Here is an 18746-nt window from a genome sequence, read left to right as displayed (position 1 = left end):
CTGCCTGCTCAGTCACTGAAGGAAAAACACCACAGCTATCAGGAACAAAACTCCCTCCATATTCCCTGAGAGGCCAGCTTGTCCACAAGCAGTTCACTGGATCGGGATGGCACAGGCAAAGCCATCCTTTTAGCACTGAAAGCCTGCCTGTCCAGGGGAGAGTGGATGCACGGCCTTCTTGGTCTACTCCTTTTCCCAGAGCAACCCAACCCACTGGTCTCTGTGTCTGCCCAGCAGAATTGGGACTTCTGCTACTGCTGCCAAGGGACACATGCAGGGGGAAGAGTTAAGGGTTATGGAGAAGGGTAATCCCATCCAGCAGCATCTGGGCTCTGAAATCAGATATGCACAGAAGGTTCATTCTCATTTTCAGATCGCAGTAGAAAAAATGGGGAGAGAAAGACGCACGTCTTCCTCCAGTTCTCACCCTCTACTCCTTCTCCTGCTCTTTACCAACACTTCAAGATGATTGTCCTCCCCGAAGCTCTCAGATTATCTCCTCATCTTCACCAGCCTAGCAGAATTCACTTTTCCATGTGCTTCAAAGAAGCCATGAAGTTCTACCTCAGTTCCTCTGAACTTTTATGGCTTTCACTTTGCTATGTTTAGTCCCACAGACTATCATTAGTTAATTATACATCCATCGGTTCTCTTTACAGTGGATTAAAATTCCTATTGTAATTACAAGTGCTTTGCCAATAGGTTAGGCTGAAAATAAACCATCTTCAGTGTACGTGTTGTGCAAGGGAGGAGGGAGTCACTGAAGAATGAGTTGGGGACAAAGAGGAAAAGACCATTCCATATTGGATTATATCAATAAAAGTGTCCTGAAATGAAGGTAAATGGGAAGTCTCTGAAAAACAATGGATCCTCAAATAAATAAAATACATTTTCAAGCACTTCCTTTTCATGCTTCCAAACACAAATGACCCACTTAAGATAGCCTCCCAAGCAAATCAAGAAACGTGTAACCGCAACTGTAATGCAGGCCCTAATTGGTCACAAAAACCCTCTCCTGTACAGAAACACAGGCTCCATGAGACATTGTGGAATACAGATAAACACATTTCAAGGACATCCTAACTCAGAGAATCCTGCACCAGCATGAATCAGCAGCAAGGAAGGGTCAAACGTGCCCCAGTGTGCGTAAACACTCAGGACCTTTCAAGATCCACTTTTTTTACATACTTCTATCAGTCTGTACACGCATAGAAACACAGATCACGCTCCTTGAGTCATTGCACAGGATTTCCAGGAAACTGGACATCTTTCCTCAAATTGTATGCTACCTGCCTCATAAGAGGACTCATACTTCCCTGGCTCTGATGTTAACTGTATTGATACCACAGGATAAGGCAGGACCAGAAAGTCTGAGTGAATGTGAGCGAGCTATGTGGGGTCAGCCCTAGGAGGGCGTAAACTGCACAGTCACCAGGACCACAGTTTGCCAAGTGCTCAGACCTGCCAACGTTCCCTTTGCATTTGTCTGCCTGTGGACGCTTTTGCTTTGTCTTTTGGGAGGTGACAAAGCTCTGTGCTTTCACATAGCACTGAAACATCTCAACACCCTCTGTAAGCAAGGAAACATTAGAGTGTGCTCAAAGGAAAAAGGGCTGAGTACAAGCAGAAACACTAACACGAAAGCAGTGGAGATTTTGAATGAAATATGAAAAACAGAACAAAAGCACTGGAAGAAGGAATACAGAACTCGTATGCCTTCAGGACCCCCTGATATCGCAGTGTCTGATGTCTAGCCTTGAAAATTACTTCCTAACAGCAAATATCTGCTGTGCCTGCTTCTAGGCAGGTACCCTTTGAAATCCTGGCATTGGTGTCCTGAGTGGAAACTACTGATTCCCTGAAATGGGGGTGAGAAAGCAGTTGGGTGGATGTCTGGCAGACAGCCAAAATCAAAGCCATCACAGCTCCACTGAGGTGTCAAAAATCAGTGCAAACTAGGGCTGAAACTTTCCCTGCGAGCATGAATTGTAAGGTAACATCCTTGTTGCAGTCACACAAAGGCTCACTTGAGTCTGCCCAGCTGGCTCAAACCAAGACTACTATCAAAGAACAGAAGTTACTCTGTATTTGGGATAGAGCAAACAAGCCAGGCAGTCTCATGAGCTGCAACATCAGAAGGACATTGTCCATGTGCCTGCAATCAACTCACTGTATTTAGCTAAAAAAATGTGTCTGTGTGTGACTTTTACTATTTAGAAACATCACATAGAATCATTAAAGCCTTCTACACTGAAGCTGAAGGAGAATGAATGGATTCTGTTCAGTACCATAAGTCATCCTTTCATTTTTCACCTGCTACATCCAATTGCAACAACAGAGCTCTTAGAGAAGCTACTTCAAGTCTTGTGTTTACAAACAATTCTGATGAAGTTAGTCAAGCTGTATGTTTTTAGCTGCAATCAGAGTTTAAAGGAAGTCAAGAAAGGTACAAATACGAGGCACATTGTTCCAGGAAACACTAATGGAACAAAAATGGTCCTTTATGTGTTTTCCCCGTGGGCTGGAACGAGCCTGAGTCTGTCCTGTGGGCAGGGTAAGACCTGACAGGCCTCTCTGCCCAAGCACACCCCAGGCTTGTCATAAGCCAGCACCCGGGCATGGGGACTTCCACACATATGGTGGGATCGTAAAAGGTCTAAGGACACGTGGGTCTAGCACGTGGCACAGCACTTCCCCATTTTACAAAAAACATTTTAGTATCAAAACAAACTCACAGCACCTGTGCTACACTCCTATTTAGTGTACCAGCTATTACTGAACCTTCTTGAAGAATCATTTGCAAGCACTGCAAGTAATTCTTTCTCATGCCCTAGAGATTTTCAAAGTACTCCACCCATTATGAAATTACTTCAGTGCCCTACAAAGACCTGTTTTGGCATTGTTCAGCTCAGGATTCTGTTTTTTCCTGTAACTAAGGTTCCCTCCTCAAACTATAAAATAGAAAAAGAAAACTACCTGAAAAATATGAGTGTTAAAAAGCAATGCTAAAAATCAGGTCCTTGGAGAAAAAAAGCAATTATAGAAAGATTTAAAAATATAACAGAGTGGAATTAAGTTAATGGGGTCATATCACAAGATATACACTGAGCTATGAAATTAGGACATGTGTCAGAAACTCACATTTCTATCCATTTCAGCAAAACTCTATCATTACCGGTTTTGGTTACTGTCCCAAACTCTCTCAAGATAATGTTATTCAAAATTCACTTTTTTAAAGTTGGCTTTTTTAAACTCAGCAGATCCGCACAAAGAATTAGTCTGAATCAAGTGCATTAGTACTTCTGTGGTCCAGCAGACAGACCACTAAACCACAATGCATTAATTAAACTTTTTGATATGCACTGCCTACACAGAGTTACCTATCTAGTCCATACAACATTACTTATCAGGCAGTGATTCAGTTAGGCTGTAAAACACATGATTAAAGCTCCAATTTCTGAAAGCCTTCATCTTCAAGAAGGACATTTAATCATATGCTTAAGTGCTGCTTTGTGTCAAAGCCTGAACATTCTGCTTTATTGCAATGAGATTATTAACAAGTTAAACAAGTACTTGCATTTTCTGAAATCATGGTCTCCAAAAAACCAACCAGGTCTACAAGTGGAAGGTTTCATTTTAAATACATTTTTAATATATTCAGAATTACTGTATTACATCTGTGCCTTAATACAGCAAGCGCTTGATGACATGCACGTACAAGGAAAACCCATTTCTGGATTACCATGATATGCTACCAAGCTGAAGCATTAGAGAGAATGAAAGTATTTCAATATCTGTTCTCTTTGAGCAGGGCTTAAGAAAAGGCAGATGTATAATATTTCATGACAGACTTCTGCACTGTAAAATTTTTATTGCCAGAAAACTTGTTTACAGAACAAGCAGCCTAAGTAAATGTTCTGTCTGGTACACGAGAACACACCAAAGGCAATTTCTCTCACTTGTTTTCATTGGAATGCCTGGGAAAAAAAAATAAACCTTGAGCTGCTGTTCAAGAATCAGTAGCTATATGGAGTATTTTCATATCATGCTAGCAACCAAAAAATAAATAAATCAAATGCTTTTAAAATAAAGTAGTGAGTGGGAAGCCTCTTGCACACAAAAAAAATGTTAAGGGACAGACTATAGTAATTAAGAACATCATCCAGCTTCCTGCTAGGAATTTTTATTCCAGTACTCCAGGATGCTTAAAGTACACATTGAACAGCTTCCTAAATATCACATGCACTCAGTAATTTCAGAATGTTTTAGTAAATCAAAAGGTCATTAGGGCACATACATATCAGTCTCCACAAGTCTTTGAGAGTACATGTAACATCTCTGCTGTACTGAGATGTCTGGTAACATCTCTACTGTATTGTAATATTGTGAGGTATGAATAACTTTGAGATTTTGAAACACCAGTTCTTCCCAGTAACTTCTAGGGACCCTACATTGATATGTCCTCAGGGAGGTTTGTTTTGGGTTTTTGGTTTGGTTTGGTTTTGTTGTTGGGTTTTTGTGTTGTTTGGGTTTTTCTTGCAAGAAGACCATGGACATTAACTGAATATAACAAACCACTTTTTTTTTTTTTTTTCCCCCCAAAACAGATGTGACTATGCAATTGTGGGAATCCTTTAAGTATTTTCTTGCACTACTGCTTTAGAATAAGTGAGGGGAGGGAAAGTGGGATTTTCCCCCTTCCATTCTTAAAAAACTAGGGAGTCCAAGAAAATGGAATCTAAAAGCTAATGGTGAAATAAATGCTACTCCAGGCTGAGAGGTAACTAGGAAAAGCACTTTCTGATAACTTAAAGAAGAAAACACATAAACAGAAAAAGAAAAATGCAACCTGTTACTAAACTGAAGTGCATAATCCAAACGGGGTCTTCAACTCTTTTCAGTACTGACAGGAGCCACACAATGGCAATATTCATTGAATCCATGAGGATGGGAATAAGCCCTTCTGCATGGGCTGTGGTGAGATCATCGCATCACAGAAGCCACCACCTTCACTCGGTTCTGTGCTTGAACTGGGTCGTATCAAAGTTCAGGATACAGCTCTATCAACACTGGCAGGCTGGAAAGCTACAGCTTCCTGCACCAGATTTACAGGATATGAGTCCTGGGCAGGCCTGTGGGCATCAGTCTTGGAGTGACCCAGATGTATCAGACTTACTATGCCTGAGCAGTGTGATGGTGCCAGCCACAGGCACAGGCTAAGGTGACACATCTAGTCCCACAGGAGGTCAATAGCAGGATTCTCCTGAGGTTTTTATGTTCACCCTGGTCACAGTGCTAAGCAAAGTTGATCAGGGCAAAACGCAACGAAACACACAAAGCGCAGTCAGACGACAGAACTTCAATGCTTTGGCATCAAACATTTCCAAATATTTCCAAAACACATTCAAATAAGTGGAATTCCAAGTATTGGTTACCAGGTCTAAGATTAAACTCTAAAGCTTTTTTAAGTAACATTGCCCATTCTTAATGACACTATGCAACACCTCATAATGCTAAGCTGCAAGGAATTCTACCCAAACTAGTTTGGTGCACTTTCATTTTAACTTCCTGTTGACAAGATCACCATTATTAAATAAAAGCACATTCTTCAAGACATTAATGACAAAATTATACGTCTTCCTTTCTGATCACATGAAGGTTTTGGTAACTGTAGCATTTACTGAGTAACAGGAATTGAGCTTTTGGGAGGTCAAATGGGTTGATGATTTGGCTGGCTGTCCCAGCTGAAACAGGAATAGGAAGTCAGATGTAACAATTTGCCTTTGACACAGAAAAAATGTTTATTTTTGTTAATCGGATAACAAAACCTTGGGATATGCTAAATCCTTGAGCTGGAATGTTTACAGTTTAGATAGGGTGTGTTCAGAAGATATTTGTGACATTGGCCTGTTCTAACATCAAGGATTTTTAGAAGATATTTGTAAACACATATTGTTAAAGTGAAAGCAATGCAACTTAATTTGACAGAGGGATCAGCTTTATCTGAATGTTCATAGTGTTCACTCTTTTAACAAGAAACTAATCGGGCTGTCAGAGTCCCCTGTCTGGAGACAGCCAAAGCTATGTCTGGAGCAAGCAGAGTCCTGATTGCAAGACAAGCAGGTCTGGGCAAATGGAGACATGACACAAAGCCAGGCCTCAAAACGGACAGCAAGAAACTTCTTAGGGCCAAGAGAAGCGTGCAGAGTTTGCCACAAGCAAAGGAACAACTCAGCTGACTGCAACAATGAAACTGACCCTTAACTGAATTCTGCAAAACGTACTGAAAGACATCTATGGAAAAAAATTAACCTGTGTTTATTTTTAGCACGCGTGATCTGAGAAATGCTTTTTTCAGTGCTTGCGGTAAGATGATACTTTTAACATCTCTGCCATTTCGTTTTGTCAGGCCACAAAAAGTGCAAACTTGCAAGAATATGGTCCTACAGTCTCTGCTCACCACGAGCATTGAAAAGAAGTTTCGCTCAAATTTAGATTTACATCAACAGAAATCACCGAATACGTTAATTTTCTTTTTATAGCAACGTCTGTGTGATTGCTCAGTGAAAAAAAGTAATACATAAAATGTTTTATTTTGCCACTATCTAATCTTACAGTCAAATATGCTGCTCATTATTATAGAATAAATATGCTACTCGAGGTAATCAAGATAAAACAGTTAAAACATTGAAAACTGCCCTTGATCCAAATACATCTCAACGACTTAGAAAGCTGGTGGAACACACTACCCAGTGATAACTTTCAAGTCTTAGCTACAAGGACATTCAGTGAATTGAAGACCGCGAGTCGAATCTCATGATTAGACCTTGGGGAAACCAATCCCTAATATAAGCATTTGCCATTAAGAAAACAATGTGAGTAGCTACTGACTATACTGAAATTTTACAAGAAATAATACAGTCATCAAGAAAAAATAGTAGAGGTTTGGACCTGGACATGAGGTTGTTTTGAAACTAAACACATGCATTCACTGAAGTAATTGCTACTGCTGCTTTTCACAACTGGTAATTAAACCAATCAGAGTGTACCCCTAAACCACTCCTCTGCCAGTTCCTGAACGAGCCCTACCAAAGTCAACTGGAGATGAGAAAAGGACAGAGCACCAAATGTGCTTCAGCTCTGGCCAGATCTGCAGAGGTGAAAACGAGAAGTAAACTCCAGTAACAACCCACTGACTGAGCTTCTGTCTGCTTGTCCTCTCAGTAGCCACATTTCCTCTCCCTCTTTCCCAGCCCACACATGGGAAGAGGAATGAGCCCAGTATGCTGGGAGACAGCTCCTGGGAGTTCTGCTTCAGGTGATTCCTTCCGTATTGCCTACTGCCCCAGTGTGAATGAGACCCATGCACCCGTCCCATCAATCAGGATGTGAATTTGGGGCACCTCTAATACATCCTCCTGAACATACAGGCCTCGTGTACAGGCTACTGAACAGAAGTTGCAAACTATGCTGGAATAACAATAATAGCTTCAACTAAAATTAGTCTTAAACTCTTGAGTATAACAGCCATGCATTTTTAAAACAACTGTATAATCCCACTTCTATAAATAAACATTTTTAACAGAGCATGATTTATTTTGTTCTGTGTTTTATTAACTCTATAAGACAAATATTAATTTTTTTTGAACTTGAGTAAAAAAAGCTTGCAGCAGTTTGGCTGGTGACACTGTCTATCACACAACACAATGTTGTCCCACTGCTGCCCTGTCCTCTCCCACCTGATTTTCCACATCCACCTTCTGTCTCCATGTTTCAGGCCTTTAGCATTCAAAGGGAGATTTTTGCCTGCTTATGTGTGCAAAGATAAGCAACTAGGAGCGATTGAAAGAAGCTACCCCACCTCCCAAACCCTCAGAAAAAGGAGTATGTAGAACAGAGTACTGAAAGGTCTCACAGACTTATACTATAGGATGACTATTTTATAGAAACCTTTCTAAAACCGCCTTTCTGCTAGCTGGTCTTTTAATTATAACCACAACAACTAATGCTCTCCAACAGGCATTTTGTCCTCATTGTTGCAGAACTAGGAAAAAGGGCAAGAATTCTTGACTTTTTCTCAACTCCTCTCCCCACAAGTTCATGTTCACTTCACGAACTTGTGCCATCCACCCAAAATGTGGAAAGCTAAGTCAACAAGGGGGTTGAAATTGGTCAAGCCATGAACACTGCTTTGGTATTTGCAATGAAAACATAACCAATCCAAAAAATACATGTCCTTAAAGTAGTATTGGCTAAATTATATATTTGTGTGGCTTCTACTTCACTCCAGGCAAATGGCATGATTGCTCTTCCCACAAATCCTCTCTGGAGACTGTGAAGAGGAATCCTCACCACCCAATCCACCAATGCAACTGTGAAGAGGTCAGGAGGGTGCAAGATTGCATCTTCTCCATCGTGTAAAACTCCAGTAAGCAAGGTATTGCTGGCCCCATGGATGTTAGACTGTAGAATGGGTAAACCCTACGGGGAAGGGTGCCAGGATCAATGGTTAGCAGAGCGCCTGCTGCTGTGACTGTGTCTCTGTAATAATTTTTTTTTTATTTGAAAAGGGGAAGACCAGCTTGTACTCCTTCATCATCTCCCCACCCTCCATCAGAATGCTTCAAAAACTAAGCACAGATAGAACACATGAACTTTCCCATCTACTGCTCAGACAAAACCAGTGCCAGCCTGCGTGTCACTGCTTCTACTTAAATCTGGAATTTTCTTTGCGTGCAAATGATTAGCCTGTGCACTTCATGTCATGAAATGTGCTTTTCCTTCTACGTACATAGGGCTTTAGAGCATGCAGTTTTGAATGATTTGCAGCTATATATGCATGTGCAAAGAATTCTCCCCTAAGCCACAGCAAAACATAGTATATAAAAGTGTAAGTAGAAGTAGTCTTGAAGGAATTATTTCAGTCCGTGAACACAGAGATACAGCTCTTCTGTTGCAATGATTTTTCCATTTGCAAACTTATAGGGCACATAAGTGCTTTCATATCTGCATGTTTCATTCCCGGCTATCTGAAAATACCACAGTTTTTAAAACCAAATATGACTGTCTTCAAAGCTTCTGTCAGATATCCAGACATCATCCACTCCTTGAGTAATGATTCATGTCTTACACTTTCTCTCCTCTCCTCATTATTACAACAAAGCAAAAGGCAGAAAACCTTGCAACAGACACAAATACTGACAGTCTCAATTAAAGGGGAGAAACATGAGCATGATAGAAAAACGGTATTTTTTTTCCTTCTAATAAAAAATAATTCTTTACTCTGTCTCCTAATCTGCATAAGGACAAACTAAAGCGGCTCCATGAGAGGTTAATGAAGTTCAACAAGTCCAAGAGCAAGGTGCTGCACCTGGGTGAGGGCAGTGCCAAACATGAGTACAGAGTGTGAGAAGAACTCATTGACATCAGCCCTTGGGGGTTCTTGTGGATGAAAAGCTGGACCTAAGCCAACAGTGCGTGCTTGCAGTCCAGCAGGCCAACTGCATCCTGGGCTGCATCAAAAGAGGAGTGGCCAGCAGATCAATAGAGGTGATTCTGCCCCTCTACTCAGCCGTCATGAGACCCCACCTGGAGTACTGCATTCATCTCTGGTGTACTCAGCACAAGACAGACGTGGACCTGTTAGGGCAGGTCCAGAGGAGGGCCACAAAGAAGATCAGAGGGCTGGAACAACTGGCTGAGTTCAGCCTGGAAAAGGGAAGGCTCCAGGGAGACCTCATTGTGGTCTTCCAGTACCTAAAGGGGGCCTGTCAAAAGAGGGGAAATATTTTTTACATGGGCAGATAGTAATAGGACAAGGGAAAATGGTTTTAAACTAGAAGAGATTTACATTAGATGCTAGGAAAAAATTCTTTACTCAGAGGTCAGTGCAGCACTGGAGAGATTGCCCAGAAATTTGTGAATGCCCTTTCCCTGGGAGTGTTCAAGGCTGGGTTGGATGGGGCTTTGAGCAACCTGCTCTAGTGGAAGGTATCTCTGCCCATGGCAGGGACACTGGACCTAGACATTCTTTAAGGTCCCTTCCGACCCAAGCCATTCCATAATTCTATGATCTTGTCTCTCCTTGCAACAAAAAGCATGTATGATAACTCCCCAGGATGTCTGTGTCTACAAGAAGATCTAGTCCACGGGAAGAAACTCCATGCAGGGAGTGCATGAAAACCCACACACAAGTTTGACTTTTCCACAGTAACGGGCTGGTTATAGTTTTCATGAACAGCCCATCTTGACTTCACAGTCTTCACTGATAACAGATCCAGACCAGCACCAAAAAAACACACCTTATCAAGTCCCAGTTCTGTAAGTTCTACTCTAACTCACCCAAATGCCCTTATTTATGGTCTTTGAAGTCTGTCAGACAGGTACAGAATTTCTCATCAGGTTTTATATAATTTAAACAAACAGTACTTTGGCTACAGCATGTGTGGCACTGCCTTAGTTCAGAGAGGTTATCCATCCTGTATCAAAAGCCAGATTCACATGTCCCACATCACTGTGCCTGGTGCTGGCTGGCTTTGGGATTCCAGAGATGTTAACTCACTTGGAAACACAAGGCACAAGGACACTCATAGGTTCCACAGTTAGTTAGGCCAAACTCCACCAAAGCAGAAATTGTACTTGCAGGAACCAAGGACATTCAAAGAATCAAGTAGACTGATGACATTACTAATTATGGATTCTGGGTTTCCCCTTGAAGGCTGAGCAGATTCCCCTAAAGATACAATAAAAGTCCACCCAAGATCTTGGGCAACTCATTATTTTTTCATTATTATAATAGAATAAAAGGAACAAGAAATGGGAAACACAGATACCATTGTGCACATGTATCAACACATACAACGGGATCTAGAAAATTCCAGCAACAAAATGTTTTTTGTATAGCTACATTTTTCATTTGAAAATCTGTATGCAATGCAGGTTAATCTAGTCATGTTCTCAAGCCTAGAAATTTCTCCTTGGCACCTCTGTTCCTCCTTGGAAGACTAGGAGTGGGAAAAGTCCTACTTCAGCAAGAAGGGAAGGATGAGGTCCTTTGCAATTCAAGATACTATCTTTTTTTTTTTTTTTTTAAGTGTTTTAGTATCACTGCTAGCAGTGATCTGCTTTGTGAATGTAATGCCCGCTCAGTTGCCACTGAGCCGAAACCATTTAAAAGAGGCACAGTAAAAGATTACTGAACACTATTTTCTTACTGATCAGCACAAAGTTTACATTCTGTAAATGTTTGTCCAAGACTGGGTAAATTTGCAGTGTACGATGGCCCTCAGACCCGTGCTTCTGTCAAGTGAGAAGGCTCATAGTCTCGCACTGGAGCTCAGCTGTGCTTCAGCAGACATGCAAAATGCTAGAGGCTGAGCTTAGTATCATTGCTATCTTTACCTTTGGATCTGTTCTTTTTTGTTTTGTTCCATGTTTCTCTTTGCAAACAAAAAGAAGATTAATTTTAACACGGAATGAATGTAAGGTTATTCCTGGCTGTTGGGTAATGAGGAGAATTTTTAAAGTGCATTGCACAGGGCTGCACTTTGGCATGGAGAAGCCAGAGGGAGAGGAGGGAACTGTATTCACCTCGACGGGAGCATCCAGAAGACGAGCTCATATCCACAACCACTTTGAGCCTCACGAAGCTAAAGGCAGTGTCTGCTTTAGGGTATGCAAGGAGGTCCGATGGGCTCAGCTCACAGTGACACTGGCAGCCTGCCACAGTATTTTATTCACATGTGCCTGTGATATCCACGAGCCCAGAGCTGTAATTATGGTCTCAGATATCACAGTACTACTAGCCCAGGAGATATTTATGGATCTGGAATATACAATCTATAGACACTGTGTAGTTTCAGGCACATTCAAGAAAACTCCCCTCTCAAGAAGAGGGACAGCAAGTCTATAAATTCTCTTGAGCTACATCAAAGCAATACACTCCACTGGGTCCCACCACCAAAAGTCACTGAAAGGTCTGGACACGGTGAACTGCAGGCACAGGGCTCAGATGCACACCATAGATATTATCAGAGGCATAATAGTGAACTGCAAACTGGTTAAGCATTAGCAATGCTTGTTTTCCTATGAAGTGACTTGCTGCTTCTCATAGTTGCATTTTAAACTTACAATGATAATAAGGACAAGTACATATTTTCCTTCTCCACCAGAAGGGAAAAGCCAGACAACCACTTCCACATTATTAATTTATTTCTACAAAGCTCATGAAGCATTTAGAGAATATGGTGTAATCCAAGAACCTAGCTAGAGAGGAACAACTCAATATTGTTTGCTATTTATATTACTAACTTTTGCCCCAAAGTATACTATCACGTAAACAAAATAACCAAAATGTCACCATTTGTGGGAAAGAAGCCTACGACCAGAAGTGAGGTGCATGCAAAATATATTTCAGCACAGGGAAGAGAAACTATTCCAGGTTGCCAACTGCTATTCCCACATGAAGCCTGGGGAGGTTTCTGTGTCCTTGTAGAGCAGAGAGGATTTTGTGTTAAATACCCCCATCAGACAGTAAGATGCACTGGAGAAAAGGAATCTGATTCTCATCATAACTGGCTCAGCTCTGGAACAGCTCTGGTTTATTTTGAAGGAATATTCCCACTTTACCACAGTTTTAGGCACTCTGCAAACACACACTTCTCAATCCATAATCTAAAGCATTACTTCCAGCAGCACAACTGCAGCCATCCCCTTGTCAATGTGCTGTACTTTCTCCAACATAGCTTGTGTTCACTGAGGGAAGGGTTTCAACTGCTTTCATGCTATGGCAACAAGCCAGACACCCACTCACATTCAGGCACAGGCAAGTCCTATACAGGACAAGAATCAGGACAATATATTTGTTTTGAAAAATATTTAAGGACGGGGTTTTGAAATTTCTGCTTCCATAAATATTGGAATCCCAAATCCAGTGCCTGTCCTTAACTGAGACCACTTGCCCTTCAGGCTGAGGGTAGCCAAACATATCATGTTGCTTTGCCTGCTCACAGTCAGTTGGAAAGCTGCATGGGGTATTTCAGTCATGGCCTGTCTCTCTGCTAAAATTTACTTCTTAAAAGTATTCGGTGTCTATTTACCAAGAGGATGGGAAGTCACCCTGCAGTGCTTCCTTAACTATAGTAATTCTAAATATTTTACAACTTCCAGTGCTCTGTGAAGGAAGATATTTGATTTTCCTCTATACAGTTAGGAAGCAGAGTGCTTTGTATTACAGAAAATACAGAGCTCTATAATAAACTAGACTGAAACATCTTCGTTACCAAAGCAGCTTTGCACTGAGAAAGTCTTACGATGAGAAAGCATTGGAAACATACAGTAAATGTAGTTATCTATCTTTAGTGTAAAAAAGAACTTAAAAATGCAAACTAGAAAACAAAAGTATTGTATATTTTGTATGCGCTTACATAAACCAAATAACCCTAAACCCTGGAAGATTAGAAGTGTATGTTAAGACTTACAGTACAGATCAACATATTTTTTCCTCCCTGATACCAGCTGTAAGAGACTGTGGCAGAAGAAATGCCTTTAGACCAGGAGGAAACCTCTGTGTTTTAAACTCAGGCTTCCTCTAGGTTAATGAGGTGGTTTTCTTCAGTATGAAAGGAGTTCTTGTATTTAAACTAAAACATACTGACAGTATGACATTTTAGCAACTGCCTTCCACAAGGTATGTCCTAATACCGCAGCATTTTCAAACACTTCACACAGATATTTCTTTAAAAGTTACACTGACAAAAGTAATTTCACCGTTTTGGGGAGTACTTGATGTACATTTATTTTCTGTGCCTTTAATAGTCACAACTCCACGATTTCTTTTTGCCTTAGCTCTAAGCACCATACAGTCTGATTTTAGCCAAACCAAAAATAATATTCATTTTAGCTCTTTAATCTTTCTAGTCCTTACTGGTTTTTTTCTTTTTCTTTAAAAAAAAAAAAACCCTTTTCTACTTTCTTCCATTAGAAGCAAATCCTGGCTTTCTGTTCTTTTAAGGTGTCCTTTGCTCTTAAGGAAAAAATAGCCAGAAAGCTGTATTCCAACATACCTTGAAAGGAGAGTAGCATTCACTGCCAGCTGTGTGACTTCTCAGTAGCTGCACTCAGATTCCAGCATTCCCAAGAACCACGGTGTCACAAACCCCTGAAGCTTGCAATGAGGAGCAGAGGCAGATTGCTCTCACACGCCCTTCCTCTTCTCTGGGTATCTGACAGCTGTACACTTTTTAGGACTGCAGCAGGACTTGTCTCCCAGCCCCTTTGCCACTCTGATAAATCATCCCCTCCCTGCTATTAGAGCATGCTGCCATTATATCTTAAAAGCACGTCACAGCTTGTGTGCAGTAGCTGTGGGAAAGCTGCATTTATTTATACAGGAAGCTTGAGTGCAGCACTTCCTACTTCCCATTCGAGACTCAATTCAACTGCAGGTGATTACTTAAACCCTGTCAGCCAGCCAATGCACACCCTGCATCCTGATTTGGATATCTGTGCTGCTTTTAATCACAACTGCCACCTGAGCTCTGAGAAGGTAAAACTGAAAGGAGCAAGGCATTAGGTGTGACACTCATTAAAAAACCCTCCCAAATTAACCTGTTTTAGGATAGCAGTTTGCATAGCAGCTGCCCGACTGGCAGATGATGTCTGAAATACTACTGGCTTCTGCTTGTGAAAAATGTCATTTAAAGAAAAGTGATTTCTTCATGTTGGAGGGGAATGGAGCAAAAAATCTAACTCACAAGTCAAGTATCAGTGTAATTTCAAATCTGAATGCCTTATTATGTCCATATTAAAATTTCACTCTTTAAGCCGAGCTTGTGTGAAAGAAGGGCTGGGAATCCTGCAGTTCTGTACTCCAAACATAAGGCTGTGATTCGCAGCAGCTTAGCAGCAGAAGGTATTATTGTGACACATGACATCAAACCCTCAAGAACTTTTCCTGCTGTAGGAAATGCACCACACCTACAGATAAGAAGTACAGACAGATCAGAGTGCAGGGTGTGCAGAAAAATAGAGGGGGGGGGGGGGAAGTACAGATGCTAATCTATAATTTTCTCTTTATGATGAAAGAAATTTACTTTGTAGTTCATGCAATTATTGTGGGTGTTTTGCCTTCAGTACTTTGATATATAAGCATTTCTTCCAGAGTGTATAGAAGCTCACAGGTGAGTTTTTAGTTATTTTCAGCCAATTATACTGCATCAGATTAACTTAAGAAAAAGGCAGAAATCTTGTGCAACTTTAATTCAGTCTCCTTACACCTACCTATACATTACAGCTTTGCTCGAATTACCTTCACATACTCTTTTCCTCTCAGAATAAGTACAAATTTAAAATCAATTTATTTCACTTTGGGTGTGACTTATAATTTTATATTTAGGGGGTGGAGGGACTAATCACCACAAAAAATGTAGCTGTTCAAACATGTGGAATCATGTTGATCCCTACAGTGTTCATTAGTAGTTTTACAACAATATTAGGCAAACTAGAACCGTGTCACACATACTGCCACTTGAGTTAGCAGAGCATTTCCCAGCAGAAGCAGACATATCCTCAGCAGTGACCAATCCTAGACGGTACTCAAGAAACACCTAGGGCTCAGAGCTATTTTTCAAGCTGCAGAACAGTAATGAAACTATGGAATTCTTTGTAAAACTTCATGATTAGAAAAGGATTCTCCTTCAGTGGTGAGATTTTTATCCCGGTATGAAGTATCTTGAGCTTCTATCACTACTCTTTTCAATAGTTCCCCCCAGTTCCAGTTCCTATATTTTCTTCCTGCAGCTGCTACCTTTGCTACTCTGCCTCCATCACACAAGTACTTTTTAAGCCACAGATGAAGCTCAGCAAGAAAACTCTTCCTGCTCTCAGCCCCTGTGCTCAGCGACACAGCACTTGAACAGCAAAGGGACAATTATCTCAAGGAGTAGAGTGGTGAGAGAGTGAGGATGAGGAAAACCAAGTCATTCATGCAGGTGTAGGGAAAATGGCAGGGCAGTAGGTTCAGAAGTAGAGCGGGGCAGCAGCCCGTAGCAGAGTAGCAAGAATAGCATCTGGTTTGGTATTTACTCTTTGCTGGCACAACAAAACAAAACCAAGCTTCACTGAAGTAGCCTCCAACAGTCAAGAGACAGAACTGCAAACAAAGGTTAATCATCTTTCCTTCAGATAAATGATGAGGCAAGCTTGTATCTAAAGGGGGCTGCTCTTTTAAACTATGAAAACTAGATTAGTACATTAAAATGCAGACCAATTCTGGAAACATCGGCTGCAAACATCCCATGATATTTTTATCATATTTCTTACTAGGTATATCTATGCACGAAGGTTATAATGTGATTGCACAAATGTGCAAAACTGCTTACAGCAAAATAATTTCCCTTAAACATCACAAAATTGGTGAGAAATATTATTCTTTCCCAAGAGATTTAATTATCTGGAAACGTTAAGATGTACTCATTCCAAGCACTCCACTTCTTTAGTATCAAATCCTAAACTGTGGTGCCAGGATTTACATGTAGGACAATCACTTACTGATGTTCTGTGGACAGCTGGCTATACCTCTGCTTCCATCTTCTCTTCTGTATTTGTCCTTACTTCTGAGCTTACCCAGGATCTCCACGGCAAAGAGGAGCTGAAGGTGACGTGGCACTGCGCAAGAGCTCGGGCTATTAGGGCTTGAGATGATCAGTACTGATGGTTCTTTTCATTGCCATCACCAGAAGATGTGAGCTGGACTGTTACAAGCTCCTCTGTCAAAATGATTTCTCTTCCAGCTCTACCTCGAGCCCAGGTACTTCACAGTTTCCCAGAAGCATATCTTTTCAAAAAGCTAATTCTGTGAAGTGTTATGAGCCCTGCTAGTATTGCTACCCAGCCCAAATCCCCGAATCTCTTAACCCAGATCGATTGGGTTCCTTTTTGAGCCAACAAATAAAAAAAGTACAACTTCAGAATGTCACACAGTGCCAGACAAGGCACAAGCTAAGCCTTCCCCATTTGCTCTCCTCTTCAGTAGCAGTGACATAAAGCACAAAACTGAGAGAGTCCAATTAATTTTTTGGACACTCTCAACTGAAGCCTTTATATCTGCAGGGCTGGGGGAATGGCTGAGCCTTGGACACAATACATACCAAAATGCAACATCACCAGGAACTTTTAGTTGAGCCAGAATACAAATAAAGGCTGGCATAGTTAATTACTAACATTGCTGTGTCATTCTTGCAGGGGCTTGAAATACTTACAAAATGACTAAGCCAGTCTGCATTAACTAAAATTACTCATTAGTTTATGACAGAATTGGGTAAACAAGTAATAGCATGACCACTGAAAAGATCTCTCATATCCCACAAACAAAATACCATTATCAGCAAGTAAAAACACCGAGTTAGTCTATAACTAAGGGTTTCATTATAATTCTACATAAAGGACTAGGATTAGCTTGTGAGGGAAAAATAAAAAAGAAATTCTCACTACTCTGTTTCAGTTTTCAACTAGTGAAAAACAAATATCCTGAAAACTAATTGCTATCCAGAGGTGTAATATAAAAACAGGTTTTACAACAAGCTTTCTAAAACCAGAGTCTAACTAAGAAAAATGAGTCTTTATCAAGTTTACCCACTGTACATGCAAATTATCCATTTGTTTATGGAAAAAAAGTATTTGGATACGTAAGGGACACAGCTTCACAACAAAAATAGATACTAATGGGTAACATAACCAATGCTGAAAACAAAACAGGAAGGGGATTTGCATAGTGAGTATACATATATTATCTGAAGTTACAAGTATCATGACCCTGATGTCATGGACTGTTAATAGTTCTATTCAATGGGAACTATTTTAAAGGAGTACACCATTAAAGTCATCTCTGGTACCTTCATAAACCAAATGTTTTAAAAAAGGAATCTTTATTCAATATATGTATTTATATAATCACACAATGCTAGAAATCAGATATCAATGCAAAAAATACAGAGCTATGTAATATTTTGCATGCAGACAAGATTTACTCAGTATTAGCCACGAGAAAACCAGCATCACATTTTCTTCTGTTGAAATAACCCTATTGTTCTACAATTCTGACTTAGTATGCAAGTCACTCGCTGACAAACTAGGTTTGAGATCCTCATTATCTCCTTAAGCTAAAACATAAAACTTTATTATAAGATGTTTTCTACTGGAGTGAAAGAAGTCAAGTTAAATTATTTTGAAAGAACAGTAGGTACAAATCCAAAGAGCTTTTCATTTTACAGTTAAAAGGGAGTGGGATGGCACACTGTCTACTGAACATTTATAATGATTACGATCTCAAAATGTGTATGGCAGGTGACTTACACTCATCTTGCTCTATGAACAAGGCAAAATGCAATATTCATTAAACTTTGTTGGCACAGCAGACCACCTCTAAACAAAACATGATGGTTTCCATAAGACTATTTCTTCTCTTTTTGTATTTTTTCATATATTGTTTGTACTGTGAACTAGCTTTTGGTATTTGATCAATACAGAACTGTGCTAGAGGATAAAAAAAAAAATAGAGCCCCACCAGGAAAGTGAGAAAACAGCCTTCTACCCCAGTGGGTAGGTATCAGGTGCTTAGAAATCTCAGCTTAAAGATCAACACAGATGGTTTTGAAAGTATGTTACTGGAGTTCCAGTGCAACTTGTCTTCTTGGGACCTGGAAGCATTAGAAGAAAGTATATTTGCCCCTGCAACAAAACCTGCTGGT

General features: G+C 40.5%; 1 protein-coding gene across 7 annotated transcripts in view; it reads right to left on the bottom strand.

Moving 5' to 3' along the window:
- LOC114059465 (E3 ubiquitin-protein ligase RNF144B-like) overlaps positions 1-18746 on the bottom strand; it is an 88094-nt gene that overhangs the window by 31914 nt on the left and 37434 nt on the right. For 2 of the 7 annotated variants that reach the window (XM_027887938.1, XM_027887939.1), the window contains exon 2: positions 18563-18695. The exons of 3 other annotated variants lie outside the window; for them this stretch is intronic. The gene's annotated coding sequence lies outside the window, so the exon portion shown is untranslated. Of the gene's footprint in view, positions 1-14063; positions 14393-18562; positions 18696-18746 lie in introns of those variants that run through there. 2 more of the 7 variants (XM_027887937.1, XM_027887942.1) reach the window with 2 other exon arrangements.

This window comes from Empidonax traillii, unplaced genomic scaffold, assembly GCF_003031625.1.
Source record: "Empidonax traillii isolate 1590-97213 ecotype Southwest subspecies unplaced genomic scaffold, ASM303162v1 scaffold225:size1387458, whole genome shotgun sequence".
NCBI lineage: Eukaryota > Metazoa > Chordata > Aves > Passeriformes > Tyrannidae > Empidonax > Empidonax traillii.
The sequence above is the reverse complement of the archived record's forward strand: the minus strand, read 5'-3'. Positions and strand labels throughout refer to the sequence as shown.